The sequence below is a fragment of the Ylistrum balloti genome, unplaced genomic scaffold (genome assembly GCF_031769215.1).
Source record: "Ylistrum balloti isolate Yb309-2 unplaced genomic scaffold, AGI_CSIRO_Ybal_v1 Utg370792, whole genome shotgun sequence".
In the NCBI taxonomy this organism is placed as follows: domain Eukaryota; kingdom Metazoa; phylum Mollusca; class Bivalvia; order Pectinida; family Pectinidae; genus Ylistrum; species Ylistrum balloti.
The window spans coordinates 307,822-329,457 of record NW_026782462.1 but is presented as its reverse complement, the minus strand read 5'-3'; the positions used below and the strand labels follow the sequence as shown (position 1 = coordinate 329,457).

The 21,636-nt window shown below is 36.5% G+C and overlaps 1 protein-coding gene across 1 annotated transcript in view; it reads left to right on the top strand.

The window, feature by feature from the left end:
• Window positions 1-9,686: 9,686 nt before the first annotated feature.
• Window positions 9,687-21,636, top strand: part of LOC132558497 (growth hormone secretagogue receptor type 1-like) — a 45,449-nt gene continuing 33,499 nt past the window's right edge. Inside the window, exon 1 of the mRNA XM_060223062.1 lies at window positions 9,687-9,730. The gene's annotated coding sequence lies outside the window, so the exon portion shown is untranslated. The remainder of the gene's footprint in view (window positions 9,731-21,636) is intronic.

Sequence of the window (21,636 nt, the reverse complement as noted above, 5' to 3'; positions counted from 1 at the left end):
AACTGGTGTGGGAAAATCGTTTCTACAGTGCAAGTATATGAATGCAGACTTGATAGAGATTGTACAATTGTCACTTAAGGTGATGGCGTCTTTTACGCATTCTGAAAAGCGAATTAACGTGCCCCGTAGAACGTCTTTCGAGGATTCGTCAATGATTCTGTCGAAAGCAGGAAGGTCATATTTCAATCCAACCTAAAAAAAATCCAAAAAATTATCTGTTTGAAGAAAATGTTGTATAATATTAGAACAAGTATAATCTATTTAATTATTACAATCCCTATGTGTTATAGATTAAACTAGGTCTGGATTTGTTTTAGAAGTTAACATATGTAACTTATCACTAACGTATCTGTACGTCTGGCAGAAATCACTGAGACAATGTTTGATCACCTCTCTTTGAGCATAATGTAATTTCACATTAATAATCGCTATGATTATAAAACATTTCATGGTAAATAAAGTTTCCATTGTAATTCTAGAAGAATGCACTGGTGTTAGCATAAGTTATTATCTAAATGATCCCTCTTTATTTTTACGACTTAGAAGGCGTGCGATAACGCATTTTAATAACATAGATTATTCACTGAGAAAACGGTCTTTATGAGTCTGTAGCTGGGTATTTTAAGATTTTAACATCTATAAAATTAATTTTTGACAGATATATGTATTGGTGAAGATAGGCAAATCAGTAGCTGTGGGCGGTAGTTCTTGATCCATGGGTTGTACTATGCGCGTGCATTGTACATACAAAGTAGGCATTGAACCTGTCCGTGTTGAACTGGTGTTGATACATCGTTAGTTGTCTTAGAACTCTATGTAATTTATTTCAGATTCAATCCTAATGCAATTTTAATGGCCAACTCCGAGTTGACCATTTTCTCGCACGTGTTATCAAAGTAGATACCATACATTGTGTTTACTATCGATCTGCCTCTGTCATAATCGCTGTCCCGAATCAAATATCTTTCATTAATTAAGATATGACGATGATCATGTTAAATAAGTAATTGCTTCGTGGGATGTGTACCAATTGACTCCATGGGACAAAAAAGTTAATAAAATAATGAAAAAACGTGATTTCATTCCAAAAATAAAAATAGTGTTATCTCTACTAACATCTAAGAGACAACAAAATGCGATGTCATTTATAATTGTAAACCGTACTGTTTAATGTCACTCAGTATATAACATAACTGTACTGTTTAATATCACTCAGTATATAACATAACTGTACTGTTTAATATCACTCAGTATATAACATAACAATACTGTTTAATATCACTCAGTATATAACATAACTGTACCGTTTAATATCACTCAGTATATAACATAACTGTACTGTTTAATATCACTCAGTATATAACATAACTGTACTGTTTAATATCACTCAGTATATAACATAACTGGTAAACTGTACCGTTTAATATCACTCAGTATATAACATAACCGTACTGTTTAATATCACTCAGTATATAACATAACTGTACTGTTTAATATCACTCAGTATATAACATAACTGTACTGTTTGATATCACTCAGTATATAACATAACTGTACTGTTTAATATCACTCAGTATATAACATAACTGGTAAACTGTACTGTTTAATATCACTCAGTATATAACATAACTGTACTGTTTAATATCACTCGGTATATAACATAACTGTACTGTTTAATATCAATCGGTATATAACATAACATTACTGTTTAATATCACTCAGTATATAACATAACTGGTAAACTGTACCGTTTAATATCACTCAGTATATAACATAACTGGTAAACTGTACCGTTTAATATCACTCAGTATATAACATAACTGTACTGTTTAATATCACTCAGTATATAACATAACTGTACTGTTTAATGTCACTCAGTATATAACATGACTGCCATCGTCTAACAGATTATTGTATAACCAAGGTTACCAAGAACATAGAAAACGGGTCATCACTGATATACACAGTGTCTTTGTTAAACATGTTTTACGATATTACTATTAGATACAGCATTCACTGAGAATAGATCTGTAATATACTCTTTGTTCTTAACTTAGAAAAGGAAGACGAAAATTGACTGATATTATATCCGGTATGTTGAATCTGAATGAAGAATATACATCATTTGAACTTCACCGAGATAGTATTTTTTTATTAGCTTACAATGTAGGTACAATATAGTTAAAATGCTGTTTTATATATAGATAATGAACGTATAATTCCTGATACTTAGATGTAAAGAAAGTAAATACCTTCTGATATCAGTTAGATTATATACATCTCGAACGCTGTGTGAGAAGTGTTTTACATAAAATGTTCGTGTCGCAGGATTGTTTCCTCTTGTCTGATGGTCCCGTTTATTTAATTATTTTAAATCCCCAGTCGGCCATTCTCTGTGGTTCACTTTATACAGCTACGCTCGTGTAAGACAAGAGGTGACTGTATTGACACAATGTACCGACGCGTGGTATTATAATCACAGTATCGAAGTTTGAGGTCCAGGAGTAACATCAGCCTTGCATGTCTAACAGATCAAACTTCATTATTCATAATGAAATGATTATTGATCATTGTTTATGCTTAATCACAAGATTGCATGATAGCAACTATTTTTCTAAAACCTTATAGCGTTTTTATTCTCTTTACAAATTGTTAGACAATATAAACAGTTATTCTCACACATTCCATTCCAACTTGAATCATTTGGTATTGAAACAGTGACATTTTGATATAATGTGGAATGGAAGTTAAATACGACAGGTGACGACAGTCTATAAATAGCTGCCAATGAGTAATATGAACGAACAGTGAACCTGATACAATGGAAGAGGAGTATATCCGTATCAAAAAAACCTTAAGGGTTAGAAAAGTAAAACAATAATGCTATGTTCAAACGGAACTGCCCTATTTACAATGGAACTGAATTCATTATTTTCTTCAATTGTCTGTAACTTCTGGTTTGTTCTGACAAATTGCTTCTTCATATCAGTATTTGTATCGTTATTCACCAGCGTATTAAATGTGTCTTACTCTGATTTTGAAATAAAGATGTGCTTTAAAAGAGCATATTATAAATATGGTAATACAAAGTATACACGGGTGTCTTGCCGTAGCAAGCTGGTGATGTGATCAAATCATATAACATATTTACGTATTTATACACTGCATACGTTTTGAAGAACTTTTTATCACAAGAATATATCATAAACTTCTACGTTTCGCCCTCGTTTGCGGTGATGTACGAACACCCGTATCCGAACCACATTATGGTGTACACTTTTGTGTTAATATGTCTTAACAAAGCGAATACAAAAATGTAAAAACGTGTACCTTATCTACATCCAACTGAGAATCTCCACCTTATCTGATTACTTTCTATAATTTGTCCAAATGCAGTGTAACTGCAGTCGTAGACCGATCGTACCGTCATGTGTTGAAAGGTAAGAAATCAAATCAAATTCCAAGACGCTGTAGTAATGGCTAACAAGATTCTGCGTGAAGTATCGCTTTATAAAAAAGACAGCAAAGAGAGACGTGAACGATACATTCAAAATAGTCAAAACAAAATGTGGCTTATTTTAAGAAATAAAAGCAAACAAAACAAGATTTGTTATTGTACAAAGTTGTAAAGTTCGGAAAATAAATGTAGACTAAATTACACTCCGGACTATGGATTCATTTCTGAAATTCCCACCCACCCCAATTCCTCCATATGACAAACACGACACAAATATCTTTAAACTGACCCACACTTCTACAATTCAAGGCCTTTGACAATCTATATGTATACATCGAACAACGAAAACGTGCGGTGCTGTTTTAGGTCTTTTTCGGGATATGTTACAATTTACACCAGAATTGAATATACAAACATGTCTAGGTAATTAATTGATTCGTTCTCTTTGTAACATTTTGCAAACCACTGTATTTTGCGAGTTTAATACTTTGAATATCGATATATTGATCGAGCCTGAAAAGTATTCACGACCACAAGGTCCAGTCTAGTGGCGACAGTGTTCAATTACAAACGCGTTATAAACGATTGGAGCTTGTGAGCAGACAAACCAGATTGTACTTTCATTTTTTTTTGACTAATCAAAATAAACAGGCGACTGGTAGCATTGCTAGAGTGACTGTAACTATGCAAAGAAAACAGCCGCGATGTTACTGAATTATTCTGCCATAAAAATCTGATCAACAAATCAGTGTAAACGTTTATGTTTTTGCTGAAAATAATGAAGTACCCTCCACAGCCAGTGTACATCACACTAGACGCTTATCCTTGAGTTCATAACATCAAATCTCGGTTTAAATCCGAAACAGATTGAAAATTTTACTACAATGAAATTCTCGATAGATAAAGCTTTCATAAGAAACGAAACTAAAATGAATCATCAGTGAGGATATGTAAAAGCCCTCGGAGAATATACATACAGTGTTGTATCACTGAAGGAAATCAAAAATGCAAGCTTTCACGGTACATATGATAGTGAACATTAGATTAATGTTAGCACTTTATCCGTCAGACTGTATTACAGAAAACGTAATGTTAAGGGATGATGTAAGCCCACCACTGAATAGACATCACTTTAAAGTTTACGGAACGCTCTTCACATGTTTAATCACACACTCCGTTATCCATCTTTTTTCACATCCAGAATGCTGTACTTTGCGACATAATACCTTTCCGACTGCGACACACCTAGCCGTTGTTTAAATATATCGCAATCATCTGGATTACAGATTTCGTGATTAAGTAAAACTTTATTTCAAGTTGTACGATATATATATACAGTTCTGCCGCTGTAGTCACGCACATGTGGAATTGACGGAAGATATAGTCCTTTGAGAAAGTTGGTGAACGCAGAAAATTCTAAAATCAATTCTAGTCATATTATATACAAACGCTTCGGCCAAAGTTGTAACTGACTGTAAGGATAAGTATCCTAAATGTCTGTAACTAACCCCACTGCGAGAAAGAGAAGTGAAATCCATCTCATGAACCTTCAGTTATCTTTAAATACGCTTTAATTTGTCAGAGCACCTGTTCAGAAATCGAGAACCGCATTTAAACTCGTCATCTATCCTAACACGGATACATGGTGTTAAACTGTTTATGTGATGAAGCATTTCTCCTATTTCACGAATAAAAATTGTTAAACTGTTTATATGATGAAACTTTCCTTCTATTACACGGATAAAAATTCTATCTATCGCATTCTAATCCATTTAGAGTAATAAAATATGCAGGCGCTCTTTGATAGAACAAGCAACACTGCACCCTTTGCACTTCCTCAGAGCTCCAATATAATTTAGGAAATGTATTCTTGTATTGCTCACAATGTATCTGATCATATATCCCAATGCATTCCTTATTTCATTTACCTTTGAAAGTTGCAGACAAAACACATGCAAGTACGATGAGGTTTCCTGAAACAGTGAAACACTGAGACCATCCACTGCACTACAGGTACATGAACCTCTAAAATAACAATTTACCCCTGGGGGCTAACGCATCACTGTATAATTCCGAACACGAACAAATATCAAAGATAAATTCATTATTCAACTGATAAAATACTGTATCTTTATACAACAACCATCCTTCCCACTCGCGATCAATTGAGTGGTTAAGTACAAACATATATATATGTACGTCTATGATCGCTGATGAAAATGTCTTAGCTTTATAAAAGAAACCCGTCATGTTATTCTCACGACAAATCCAGATTACATAGTATATTATCCGTGACAACAGAAATAACTAAACAAAAACACCGAAATCTGCAGAAAAAGTCAATTTTCATACCGCTCAAAGCCAGACGATATTTCAATAGAAATCTTAGATCGACTCTCAACATTTTCATAGTCTTCATATTTCTTGTTCTCTCCAAACCCTTCTTAAATCTGCTCGCCAGCAGTCACAACAATAACGGCTACCTACTGATTAATATTGATACATGTTTACAACACTGGCGTATACACTTATCATCACGCCTTGTACGGACATCAGTAACCGCATTGTGTTAACCCTGTTCTAGACAAAGATCGAGGCACACTGAAATAAAGTGATTATAAAATTATGAATTCTCGGAGGTACTTTTTGATCAAGGTAACCGGTATCTTGATATTTAAAACAATGGCGTCTTCCTTCAGAAAAATAAGTCACAAATCCCGTAATTCTCAGTAGATTCAATAAAGACTTATCACGTGCACATATATGGTTTAATTACCTGTAGCAATACTTATCTGTTCACGTCATTCAGCTATTTAAAATCAAATTATTCATTTGTGAAACATTCTTACAAATATAACTATCTTATATTTCGTTCTATATATTCACATCAAATATACATTAAGTTTAACATTATAAAGTAACTTATACTTAGGAATGAGTGGTTGATATAAATATCGACACTAAAGATTTATACAAGTCATGTTACTGCACGTGTAGTTTATATATAGAGGTAAAGGCAGAAGAAAAACACATCTATATAAGGAATTATATTGGAAAATGACATGCACTGGTATGTTTTACACGAAGGAGAATTTGCATTAATTAACACGAAATCCAAGCAAGCGTCGATCTCGTGACGTAACAGCGCACGAGCTTTGTCTTATTTATTAGTAATACGATATAGTGGTGTTGATAGTATTTTACACTGATGGTCTTGTGAACACATACAACGGCTATGGACCCGAAGGAATACCACTACCACAGATTCACGACGTGTCCTCACCAGCCAGCTTCACTGATGCAGCCGTTGATGGAATATTGATGGACGACATGAAGATACTCGGAGATAAATTTGGTGGCAAATAGTTTGGAAACAAATAGAAATTATTGATTTAAGATTATAAAATTAATTAAGACTCATCGAGTTTGAAGCACGTGGAGTGTAAATATCTTTTTTTAAATTCTAGTAATTGTAGATTATTTCTGTATCCTGTTTTTATTGGAGAATCTTAACAATGTGTAATCGTATCAAAATCATTAAAAGAAAATAACTCAAATGAACTTAATTCGCTGGAATAGTTCCAAAGCAAATCACAACGCTGCATTAAATGTTCCCGGTCAAAATGTACCGCTAGCTGTGCTACACTGAAATGATTCCGTCGCTACCTGTGCTACACTGAAATGATTCCGTCGCTACCTGTGCTACACTGATATGATTCCCCCTGTGCTACACTGAAATGATTCCGTCACTACCTGTGCTACACTGAAATGATTCCCCGTCACTACCTGTGCTACACTGAAATGATTCCGTCACTACCTGTGCTACACTGAAATGATTCCCCGTCACTACCTGTGCTACACTGAAATGATTCCCCGTCACTACCTGTGCTACACTGAAATGATTCCCCGTCACTACCTGTGCTACACTGAAATGATTCCCCGTCACTACCTGTGCTACACTGAAATGATTCCGTCACTACCTGTGCTACACTGAAATGATTCCCCGTCACTACCTGTGCTACACTGAAATGATTCCGTCACTACCTGTGCTACTACCTGTGCTACACTGAAATGATTCCCCGTCACTACCTGTGCTACACTGAAATGATTCCGTCACTACCTGTGCTACACTGAAATGATTCCCCGTCACTACCTGTGCTACACTGAAATGATTCCCCGTCACTACCTGTGCTACACTGAAATGATTCCCCATCACTACCTGTGCTACACTGATATGATTCCCCATCACTACCTGTGCTACACTGAAATGATTCCGTCACTACCTGTGCTACACTGAAATGATTCCCCGTCACTACCTGTGCTACACTGAAATGATTCCCCGTCACTACCTGTCCTACACTGAAATGATTCCGTCACTACCTGTGCTACACTGAAATGATTCCCCATCACTACCTGTGCTACACTGAAATGATTCCCCGTCACTACCTGTGCTACACTGAAATGATTCCCCATCACTACCTGTGCTACACTGAAATGATTCCGTCACTACCTGTGCTACACTGAAATGATTCCCCATCACTACCTGTGCTACACTGAAATGATTCCGTCACTACCTGTGCTACACTGAAATGATTCCCCATCACTACCTGTGCTACACTGAAATGATTCCCCGTCACTACCTGTGCTACACTGAAATGATTCCCCGTCACTACCTGTGCTACACTGAAATGATTCCCTGTCACTACCTGTGCTACACTGATATGATTCCCCGTCACTACCTGTGCTACACTGAAATGATTCCCCATCACTACCTGTGCTACACTGAAATGATTCCCCGTCACTACCTGTGCTACACTGAAATGATTCCCCGTCACTACTTGTGCTAGAGGGAAATGATTCCACAACACTATCTGTGCTACACTGAAAAGGTTTCGCATCTTTACATTGCTACATGTATAAAGCAAAATAAACACAAATCGCTACTTTAACCAAGATGGCGAACAAAGCCGACTTACCCCACCTGTGGTTTAAGGAATAGTCGACCCGATGTTTCTAAGTATATCACTGTTTTCTATACCGAAGAGATCACTGTCCTTTCTGATTTTACATAGTGTAACTTTCTGTCTAATACTGAATACCAATCTACATTTAACTTCTAGTATAGTACTGTGTTGTTAGTGTTCCTCTGGGTGAATCGCAATTACATTTGATCAAAAACGTTTTCATGCTGCTAAAATTAGTTGTCTTTTTTCTGGAGACGTTTAGAGAACTGTTGTACATAACAGTCAGTTAGGCATGAGACTTGATGTTCTAAGTACCACTTTGTATATTCCTTAGTATCAACTTGTCACTTTACGTTCGAACTAAACTCATAACCTAACATCCGTTCTCCCAAATCCTCACTCGAGGTGTTATGTTTAATTACAATGGCGACAAACGACTGTCATTGTCGACACCAGAGGCAGATTGTCATTACGATTCGAGGAAGTAAAATTGTCTTAAAATCTATTCTACACTACTGTGTGTGAGGAACGTGGTGCTGAAATAAATCGACTTTTATCAGAAGAGGAGTATGCCGTAAGCTACAAAAGTCTCTGTAATTTGGTTGTCAAGAACAAGGCCATCATCTTAGAGTGAATGATTGACTTTTGTTCATCCTCTGAAACTTATCGCTTTTTTTGTTCTCAAGAGAAAGCAAGGATTTAGTGAGCCCTAAGACGCTGTCGATGACAGTGTTCATGATATCATTCCCCAAATAAGGAGAATCGTATTTAGTAATACTGCGACAGTTATAATACCAAATAGTTATAAGACGCCCCAGTATAAGACGCTCCAGTATAAGACGCCCCAGTATCAGACGCTCCAGTATAAGACGCCCCAGTATAAGACGCCCCTGTATAAGACGCCCCTGTATAAGACGCCCCAGTATAAGACGCCCCAGTATAAGACGCTCTAGTATAAGACGCCCCTGTATAAGACGCCCCTGTATAAGACGCCCCTGTATAAGACGCCCCTGTATAAGACGCTCCAGTATAAGACGCCCCAGTATAAGACGCCCCTGTATAAGACGCCCAGTATAAGACGCCCCAGTATAAGACGCTCTAGTATAAGACGCCCCAGTATAAGACGCTCCAGTTATTGTGAGAGTGATCAGGATTGAATTGTTTTGTAGCTAATTGTTAGGATATTTTGTGTTACAGCAGATGGTTTGAGCCAGACGCCGGCCATGTACGTTGCTGCCCCCTTGGGCTGTTGAGACAAGTGACCAGAGTTTGTGTTACAGTGGCGATGTATTAAACTGCCAGTCTTTTGGTGAGTAAGAGTAAACATATTAATTTTCTATCCATTCATAAAATGGTGCCATATATTTCATGACTGTCAATATTCGACAAACGTTTAAAACTGCTTGATTTTTCTGTTTGAACTGGGTAAAAATGTATGTCATTATTTGCTGTAATTTTTCAATCATCCTTTGTCTAAATTGTCATTGAAATGATCCAAGTAAACAACGAATAGAAAAATACACACTGCGGGGTATGTATACTCGTTGGACAGAAAATTGAAGACCGTATTTTCTGACCTCACGCTTGTCCGGAGAGTGACCCCGGCGATCACCAGGGGTTATCTATGTCGCTTATTTACTGTCATTTCATTTAGTGATAAATTCATGAACACACAGATGGCGATTCCGAAATGTGGACGACTAGTCCGAAAATTAATGGAAACAATCCCACACTAAGCTTAGACTTAGGAGTTGAACTGTTGTAGACCTAGACTATGGTATAACGATCCTGAAAGTCTTTATACCAGTAGATAGACAAATACCACTCACATACATATTTTATACCAGTAGATAGACAAATACCACTCACATACATATTTTATACCAGTAGATAGACAAATACCACTCACATACATATTTTATACCAGTAGATAGACAAATACCACTCACATACATATTTTATACAAGTAGATAGACAAATACCACTCACATACATATTTTATACCAGTAGATAGACAAATACCACTCTCATACATATTTTATACCAGTAGATAGACAAATACCGCTCACATACATATTTTATACCAGTAGATAGACAAATACCACTCTCATACATATTTTATACCAGTAGATAGACAAATACCACTTACATACATATTTATATATATATATACACAGTTGTAAATATTCATTTTGTGTTAAATTATGACTTCACTTTCTCCAAAACGATCTAATAGTAACGAACGACAAGTGTCTTACACTCTCTACTCACTGGTCAGGTTAGAGCCTGCTAGCTGGTGTCGTGAAATCCTGGCACTATTTACATTTACATGTATAAAGACGATGACATGCTGCTGTACCAGCTAATACACCGAGAAAGGTTAATATATCGTCTCTCTTCTTCACGACTAAAACACCAAAAATCTTTGGAGAAACCTACATGTGGGTCCCTTAAAGAAACTATCCAGAGGGACTTGTCTCCTAAGCTACTGTTATCATGGCGCCATGTTACATTAGCTCTGTGTTATAATAAAGTTAACTAACCGTTAAGTAAAGTCAATGACGCGACCATCCATATAATGGTTTGTAAATGAATCTGTTACAAACGTTATGATGTATCAGATGATGTAGAAAATTCGCGATCCTCTTAATGTACAGACTACAGCTCACGTTGCTTTCTTCGTGTGGTCGGTGCCAAGCCAGTCCATGTTGCTTTCTTCGTGTGGTCGGTACCAAGTCAGTTCTTGATGCTTTCTTCGTGTGGTCAGTACCAAGTCAGTTCATGTTGCTTTCTTCGTGTGGTCGGTACCAAGTCAGTTCATGTTGCTTTCTTCGTGTGGTCGGTACCAAGTCAGTTCTTGTTGTTTTCTTCGTGTGGTCGGTACCAAGTCAGTTCTTGTTGTTTTCTTCGTGTGGTCGGTATGAAGTCAGTTCATGTTGCTTTCTTCGTGTGGTCGGTACCAAGTCAGTTCATGTTGCTTTCTTCGTGTGGTCGGTACCAAGTCAGTTCATGTTGCTTTCTTCGTGTGGTCGGTACCAAGTCAGTTCATGTTGCTTTCTTCGTGTGGTCGGTACCAAGTCAGTTCTTGTTGTTTTCTTCGTGTGGTCGGTACCAAGTCAGTTCATGTTGCTTTCTTCGTGTGGTCGGTACCAAGTCAGTTCATGTTGCTTTCTTCGTGTGGTCGGTACCAAGTCAGTTCATGTTGCTTTCTTCGTGTGGTCGGTACCAAGTCAGTTCATGTTGCTTTCTTCGTGTGGTCGGTACCAAGTCAGTTCATGTTGCTTTCTTATTCCATTTCAATGCTACCTCAGAACAAATCAAATGCTTCTCAAGAAATGACCCCTAAACCATTCCATAAAATAACTGTCATTCGAGGTATTTTGTGCTTTTTAAAGTTAAGAAAGAATCTCCTTTTCTTTTTAGAATAGTATGCTCCCCACTATACTAGTACCTAGTCCATGTGAGGCCTTATGGCACGGAAGAGATAAAGAAGTAATGTCTGTTTTCTGGAGTTATGATCTCCAGCCAGCTAGATACACTTTGTTTTAGTATTTACAAGTTGTTGTTGCTGTATGTGACTATGTAAGATCAGAGAATATTTGACTATATGTCTGTTTTCCGATGTAATGATCTCTAGCCAGGTAGATACACTTTGTTATAGTATATTCAGCATCTATGTGACTATTTAAGCTCACAACAACTCACCTGTTGTGGATTATAAGTAAATAAACTTTAATTTACAATAGTTTTTTTTTCTTTTTTTTTTTTTTTTTTTTTCATTTTTTAATAATCATAATTGTTGACACGGGTCGAAGTGTGCAAGATTTTTTTCTATTGAGGAAACTAGAGTATCCGAGGAAAATTCATATGGTCGGGCAGGTGTCCCTACATCTATATACGCCCACCCAACCACCGAATTGTTCCTATGTAATGTTTCTACTGTTTACGGACGCCCATGCTTCTTCACTTTTCTAGCACCATCTCATTCTGAAGACAGATGAGTCTACAAACCAAACAGCTGTCCATTATTAACAGTTCAGTAGATAATTGATATAATCCACGTGGAGTGGTAACCTAATACACGTCTTTGTAATATTCCATTGTTAACAGGGGGATTATTTAATGATGTACCATTTAGTAATTATGATTTACAAGTTTTCGATTACATTTTGTGATAATGAAGGTAATAAACCAACGGATGCAGAACTATATCCCGTCCTACATGTATTCTCGCGAGAATGAGGTAAATACATTATCAAGCTCCTCCGGTAACGAAATATTTGCATAAGTAAATAATTTAAATTCAAAACATTACACATTATTCATAGTATATTCTATTCAAACAAATATATATTGCTATATTAAACATTCTTGTATCAGTGAATGTAGTTGTATCTCGACTTTATCAAATAAAATTGGGATACAAGTCACATCAACGTTCGTGGCACTTTCATATAAGGGAGGCAACTCTAACAGAAGATGCCCCTTAATGTAGGTATATTATCATTAAGAGAGCTACTTTCCTCTACGAGACGATAGTAACAGTAATGCAGGTGTCATACATGTATATATGTGTGTAACATTGTATTGATATCAACACTGAACAGGTCCTGCTTTTATAGGCTTTGTTTGCACCCTATTTCAACCTTTTCAGTTATTATACTGTGTGTTAGGGAATGTCTTTACATATTAGTTATATTCCGTGACGACTGTTTTTACGGAAACTGTCCATCAATTGTATGTTTGTAACTAACACAAGTTTTTTATTGGTTTTGTATTACGGATCTTTCTCCGAATGTCTTTGTAAAGTCCATTAAAACGGCATAAGTTCAACATCAATGGCAAAAATTCCGGTCATTCATTTACAGCGGGTAAGATATTTTCTACGTAAAGAACTGTTGTTTAGTAAAGCAAACTGTTTCCACTGGAAAAGCTAATCTCTCTCTCTCTCTCTCTCTCTCTCTCTCTCTCTCTCTCTCTCTCTCTCTCTCTCTCTCTCTCTCTCTCTCTCTCTCTCTCTCTCTCTCTCTCTCTCTCTCTCTCTCTCTCTCTCTCTCTCTCTCTCTCTCTCTCTCTCTCTCTCTCTCTCTCTCTCTCTCTCTCTCTCTCTCTCTCTCTCTCTCTCTCTCTCTCTCTCTCTCTCTCTCTCTCTCTCTCTCTCTCTCTCTCTCTCTCTCTCTCTCTGTTCTGTATCCGTGTTTATGGTACGTTTCCGGCCTGTATCCGTGATTATAGTACGTTTCCAGCCTGTATCCGTGATTATAGTACGTTTCCAGCCTGTATCCGTGATTATGGTATGTTTCCGGCCTGTATCCGTGATTATGGTATGTTTTCAGCCTGCATCCGTGATTATGGTACGTTTCCAGCCTGTATCCGTGATTATGGTATATTTCCAGCCTGTATCCGTGATTATGGTATATTTCCAGCCTGTATCCGTGATTATGGTACGTTTCCAGCCTGTATCCGTGATTATGGTACGTTTCCGGCCTGTATCCGTGATTATAGTACGTTTCCAGCCTGTATCCGTGATTATGGTATGTTTCCGGCCTGTTTCCGTGATTATGGTACATTTCCAGCCTGTATCCGTGATTATGGTACGTTTCCAGCCTGTATCCGTGATTATGGTATATTTCCAGCCTGTATCCGTGATTATGGTACGTTTCCATCCTGTTTCCGTGATTATGGTACGTTTCCACCGCGCGAGACCTTTCCTTTCAATCATGATTGTTTTAAAGTTAATTTCTTACTTGATGATTGTTTTTAACACTTTCCTCTACATTTTTACATACTTGAATTTAAACTCGAGAGAAAGAATTTGTCCACCAGACACGGCGTATAAATATGTCACTGAAGGAGTTGAATGCAACAGTCATTTAAACACGATACTCTGTTGTGTTATCTGAAGATTTTTAATCTACAAACTGTCGATAAGACGAACCCATTAACTTTATAGTCACGAAACACTTGGTTATAGCAGAAAGTAATAAACAATGGGAAACAACGTATGGTAAAAATGATCTCTAGAAAATCTATTTGTTATGTGTGATGTGGGTAGCCGTCGTCTTTTAAAACATCGATGTAGCTTTATAGCTTATCTATCTGATTATATTAACACGGCAATGCCACACTACTGTATAACTCATGTATACTGTGAAGTGTTGGCTACATCTAACGTCACACACGTTTTGAATAGTAACTATTGATAACGGATATATTTAAATTCACCAAACTTTTCCGCATGAGACATGCGAGCTACATCAGGGGACGCGTATCAGGGACAACAGTAGGTAATCGACACAGATCAATATATTTCAGGATTGAGTGATACTACAACAGATGGTTAAAATGTTTACTAAATACAATAAAACTTAAGGATTTAAATTGTCAACCATATAAACACCCTATATAACACATCCTTTGTATAAATAACCGAACAATTATGGTTTTACATTTTGTAAACAACACTTGAAAAACTTCAACACAGCAAATGCATACCTGAATGTTAACTCTCCCTCCAGTGAAAATTACCCTCCATATTAATAACGACAGATAAAATAAGTTTATTGATAACAAGCTGGATTAAAACACGATTGTTTATGTAATTTGTCAAGAGAAAGAGTACATAAGTTAAAATGGCTAGAACACTGGACAGTGATATAAGGCACCGTCTACCACTTTGGGAGGAGTTGGGTTAGAGTATCATCACCTTCATATATACTTGTTACTGAAAACTGAACCGCAATTCAGGCTCAAAATACTTGTTCTATCAACCTTGGGAAATAGCTTTCCCAAATATTTACTATGTAAATCGTAAGTAAACAATTTGTTTATATCTAACTCATGTATATCATGGCTGCCTCGGCAGCTGGAGGCAATGTAATTAATATTCTATGTAGCCTATCTATATTGTAATTTCCATTAGAATTTCAAGGTCAAACTGTGATAAATGGTATGTTCTAATCATATACATTATGTAACTGTGATCGAATTTACATGGTAACATCTGCGATTGCTTTCGTTTTTACTTTTGCTGTAAAGGTTCTTGTTTTCTCTCAGCCTTTTGAAGTCATTCACTAAATTGTTCGGTTTGATTACGACATGTCGAGACGGTGAAAACCAAGTTATTTTCCATCACTAGAACTGTTTTGAGTTTTTTTTCTCGGCATCACACTGTCATCGGTCCCTAGAGTCCTATGTACTGCTTTCCTGTCACGAGGAACATGTCGCGTCGCTAGAACGAAGGGTCCTTTCCAACGCTTACATGTTTATCGTAGGTGCGATATTATTACGACATAAAAATATCGTGTCTCCTGTGAACACGATGAATGGTCTCACGATTTCAACATGTATGACCACACTCTCCCTTCTATGTCTCTATAGCCTATGTACGTTACAGCTACAAAGCTAAACTTATGTAAATTAGCCCTCATTTAATCAACATCATTATCATATTACATACACGTAACTTCTACATCTCATCTGAAGTGTTCTTACAGTGTAGATAGTTATACAACATGTAGTTGTAACATATGGTATTTCTTTTCATCCAGTAAGATATTTCGAAAAAAAATTGAAATCTGTAGTACACTATAGTGTATACCTAATTATCTCACGTCTGTAATACACTACAGTGTAGACCTATTATCTTTGTAACATATGGTATTTCTTTTCATCCAGTAAGACATTTCGAAAAAAAATTGAAATCTGTAGTACACTATAGTGTATACCTAATTATCTCCCTTCTGTTGTACACTTTATAGTTTAGATTAAGTTACATGTATCTCCCTTCTATAGTACACTTTACAGTGTGGACCTAATTATCTCCCTTCTGTAGTACACTACAGTGTAGACCTAATTATTTCCCTTCTGTAGTACACTACAGTGTATACCTAATCATATCCCTTCTGCAGTACACTACAGTGTGGACCTAACTATCTCCCTTCTGCTGTACACTACAGTGTGGACCTAATTATCTCCCTTCTGCAGTACACTACAGTGTAGTACTAATTATCTCCCTTCTGCAGTACACTACAGTGTATACCTAATTATATCCCTTCTATAGTACACTACAGTGTGGACCTAATTATCTCCCTTCTGTAGTACACTACAGTGTGGACCTAATTATCTCCCTTCTGCTGTACACTACAGTGTGGACCTAATTATCTCCCTTCTGCAGTACACTACAGTGTATACATAATTATATCCCTTCTGCAGTACACTACAGTGTGGACCTAATTATCTCCCTTCTGTAGTACACTTTACAGTGTGGACCTAATTATCTCCCTTCTGCAGTACACTACAGTGTATACCTAATTATCTCCCTTCTGCAGTACACTACAGTGCATACCTACTTATCTCCCTTCTGTAGTACACTGTACAGTGTGGACCTAATTATCTCCCTTCTGCAGTACACTACAGTGTATACCTAATTATATCCCTTCTGCTGTACACTACAGTGTGGACCTAATTATCTCCCTTCTGCTGTACACTACAGTGTGGACCTAATTATCTCCCTTCTGCTGTACACTACAGTGTGGACCTAATTATCTCCCTTCTGCTGTACACTACAGTGTGGACCTAATTATCTCCCTTCTGTAGTACACTTTACAGTGTAGTCCTAATAATCTCCCTTCTGTAGAACACTTTACAGTGTAGACCTAATTATCTCCCTTCTGTAGTATAATTTACCGGATAGACTTCCCGTTGACTGTCTTCGGTCCCACAATTCCTCAACACAAACTATCTGTCATAGAAAGCATATCGCGTGACGAAGCAAAAGAACTCTGACCACAGATCGCGTCTGGTAAAATTGAATGGCTAGACGCCTAAAAGTCCGTGTTTCTATTGATTAGAGAAGTTGGAGAAGTGCGACAAGAAGGATGCTTACTGATAGATAATTAAGTATAGGGAATGTCCCTGTCACTTTAGATCATGAAGTCTATCTACAAATGTTATTCTACAACACAGATATATCATTCGTATTTAACATTTTATATAAATCGTATGGTTAGTGTTTGTCTTTTGTAATCATATATCATATATTGTTGACAATGGTATTAGCGACCGTTTGAGGAGTCAGTGCGATGTTACATAAATAATTATTGTTGGTGTAGATTGATATAATTTTTACTGGTAGTAACAATGTAACTATACATGTACATGATAGATTGATTGAATCTTTATTGGTAGTAACAGTGTAGTAACAATGTAACTATACATGTACCTGATACATTGATTTAATCTTTATTGGTAGTAACAGTGTAGTAACAATGTAACTATACATGTACCTGATAGATTGATTTAATCTTTATTGGTAGTAACAGTGTAGTAACAGTGTAACTATATTAAGTATTCGCTCGTCTTCAGGACTTTGAAGTCAAATGAGCAGAAATGAAAAAGCAAACGAGACGAAATTAGCACAATACCTGAAGTTCCAACAATAAAAAGCATGACCGGACACACCATATATAATTGTATTACCAGGTCAGAGAACAGTAGGGTCAGTCCGATCTGTTAGAATAATACAAACTGTCAAATGATCGGGTTATCTAAATCGATTGGTAATGACGTAATACAAGATGTTAATAAATGGTGTAGTATTGTATTGTAATACAACACGCTAATTGATGGTGTAGTATTATGTTGTAATACAGGACGGTAATTGATGGTGTAGTATTATGTTGTAATACAGGACGCTAATTGATGGTGTAGTTTTATGTTGTAATACAACACGCTAATTGATGGTGTAGTATTATGTTGTAATACAGGACGGTAATTGATGGTGTAGTATTATGTTGTAATACAGGACGGTAATTGATGGTGTAGTATTATGTTGTAATACAACACGATAATTGATGGTGTAGTATTATATTGTAATACAACACGATAATTGATGGTGTAGTATTATATTTTAATACAACACGTTAATTGATGGTGTAGTATTATATTGTAATACAACACACTAATTGATGGTGTAGTATTATGTTGTAATACAGGACGATAATTGATAGTGTAGTATTATGTTGTAATACAGGACGCTGATTGATGGTATAGCATTATATTGTAATACAACACGATAATTGATGGTATAGCATTATATTGTAATACAACACGATAATTGATGTTGTAGCATTATATTTTAATACACCACGATAATTGATGGTATAGTATTATATTGTAATACAACACGATAATTGATGGTGTAGTATTATGTTGTAATACAGGACGCTGATTGATGGTATAGCATTATATTGTATTACAGGACGCTAATTGATGGTGTAGTATTATGTTGTAATACAGGACGATAATTGATGGTGTAGTATTATGTTGTAATACAGGACGATAATTGATGGTGTAGTATTATGTTGTAATACAGGACGCTGATTGATGGTATGGCATTATATTGTAATACAGGACGATAATTGATGGTGTAGTATTATATTGTAATACAACACGATAATTGATGGTGTAGTATTATATTGTAATACATCACACTAATTGATGGTGTAGTATTATATTGTAATACAACACACTAATTGATGGTGTAGTATTATATTGTAATACAACACACTAATTGATGGTGTAGTATTATATTGTAATACAACACGTTAATTGATGGTGTAGTATTATATTGTAATACAACACACTAATTGATGGTGTAGTATTATATTGTAATACAACACACTAATTGATGGTGTAGTATTTTATTGTAATACAACACACTAATTGATGGTATAGTATTATATTGTAATACAACACACTAATTGATGGTGTAGTATTATATTGTAATACAACACGATAATCGATGGTGTAGTATTATATTGTAATACAACACGTTAATTAATGGTGTAATATTATATTGTATTGTCTGTGCTGCATACCTCTGGAACGGAACAACTAAGATAAGGAAATATGTTACCCTTAACATTCATTTAATTCCAAAGTGTTTTGGATTAGCAGAAAAGTCAGATAGTCATGCGTGTGTCAGCCTAAATGTCACCTAGAGGTGTGATAAAGGAATTGACGAGATGCCCGCATCTGTGACCATTTTAAATAGTTGTGTCAAATAAAGGTGCGCGTCCAGACACAGGAGAAAAGACAATCCGTAATTGTATGCACAGCAAATCACTTGAATCTCCTGTCGGTATTCCTATAAGGAAACTGACTTTCACGGTTTCATAACGAATGCATTCTTTCCTATCCCCAAGGGCCATACACAAAATCTGTACACGCGGAGGTGACATTTTAGGGTCTGTTACAACGTCACCATCCCCAAGGTCATTACACACAATGTGTACTGGCGGGAATGACAGGGGTCTGTTACACCGAAAATATCCCAAGGTCATTACACACAATGTGTACTGGCGGGAATGACAGGGGTCTCTTACACCGAAATATCCCCAAGGTCATTACACAAAATCTGTACCTGCGGAAGTGACATTTTGGGGTCTGTTACAACGTCACCATCCGCCAAGGTCATTACACAAAGTATGTATCAGCGGGAGTGACGTACTTGGGGTCATTCCTATTCCTTCGATAAAACGCCGATTTTTAAATATATTCGATCAATATATTCTAACAATCAATACGTTTCTCTCTGAAGTAGAAAAAGATGAAGAACAAACGAGTTCTAGTAGTATCCAGTGTGTTTTGACTGTATGCACATTATTTTCTGGTGTCAGATTATTAAGAGGTTAAGTGTTGTCTGTCATCACATGACCTTAATGACCTTTCCGCGGTGTCGTTATGTCCGTTTACACTGGCGATTCGTGTCTGTATACACTACCTATATTTTATCATACTGACAAATATGTGTCTATGAAAAGCAAAACGCCATTATATACACCAGTAGGTTTAACTTCTGCAGACCTTCTCTAACCAGATCCAAGCGGTAGATCATACAACGTATGGACAAAGTCGGACAAAGCAATCAGCCTGACACTAATATGTAGAATAGCTAACTAGATTTGAAACATGTTCACCTATCAATGACTCATCACAACCTCCGGATACATCAAGCGAACATTTCGACTGATGGTCAGTCAGTGGCTTGACCATCTGTTGACTGTTAACAATAAACATGACTTGGATCGACCAACTTGATTTTAACATCGACATTCGTGAGGATGATGTCGAGTTGAGGCAACTTTTCCTTCAAATGCTGCCATATCTTCACAAAAGGTAGGTGGGATGATGTCATTGGTATCTACGGGTCGCCATGGTAACGACGTTGTCAACATAACAACTGTGGGGTGGTGAAGTCACGCTGTTTTTTGCACTCTTCTGTGATTGGGAACCAGTGCAAATAGGATTAAAATTCAGACAGTTTACATATATCTGTGTCGGTAAACTACTACTTTGTACCTATACGTCTTGTTGGTGAGTCCTATCCGAGGTTATCGTAGTACTTACTGGATGACCGCTATACTTTGTCAAGTAGGATTAGATATATATAAAAAAAAAAACGCCCTGGTACTTTACTGACTCTCATAACTATCTTACATAAAACAAACATTAACGCTAATTACTCAGATCTATAACCCAATTGTTTAATTTGGATCACACAGATGCAATAGAAGCGCCCCGAGACAAACGTTCCGGCGCTTCGTTACACGTCCAGGCCGTAGATATCGGTAATCACATCGAATTTGATGATGAATTATTTTAAATGAATATACAGTTACTATAAGTAATCTTGTAGACCTTATCACGTCTAAAATTAACTGTACCAAGACGTCTCATTCCGACTGCTGTTCCGCGCCGTGGCGGGCCCACCTTATTAAATTAAGCGATTTGTGTGTCAGGGCCATCATCATTCCGCAGTCACGTTCGTTGTCAATTTTACAGAATGTTTTTGCTGAGTATTCCGAATGCGTGTGGTTCCCAGTCACCCTCCAAGTGTACGGGTCGTCCTTTGTCACCCCACATGTTGTGTGCATAATTGGATGGTAAATATCACTTTTCATCACCCACTGGTTCTAATAATGAATTAATTTCTGTCTAAACTTTGTTACTATTTGATTCTATGAGAAAGTTGACATTGAATTTGGTGGAAACTGTTATGTATTCATTATGCACGTATTTTCCTATTACGGTGTGTATTTATGTGTGTTATACTTACAATAGTAGGTGTAAAGACAGCTTATTCTGACAAAGTTACCTAAATATCTATATTGTATTCCGAAATGATTTTCTTTAGAATTAAAAAATATGATT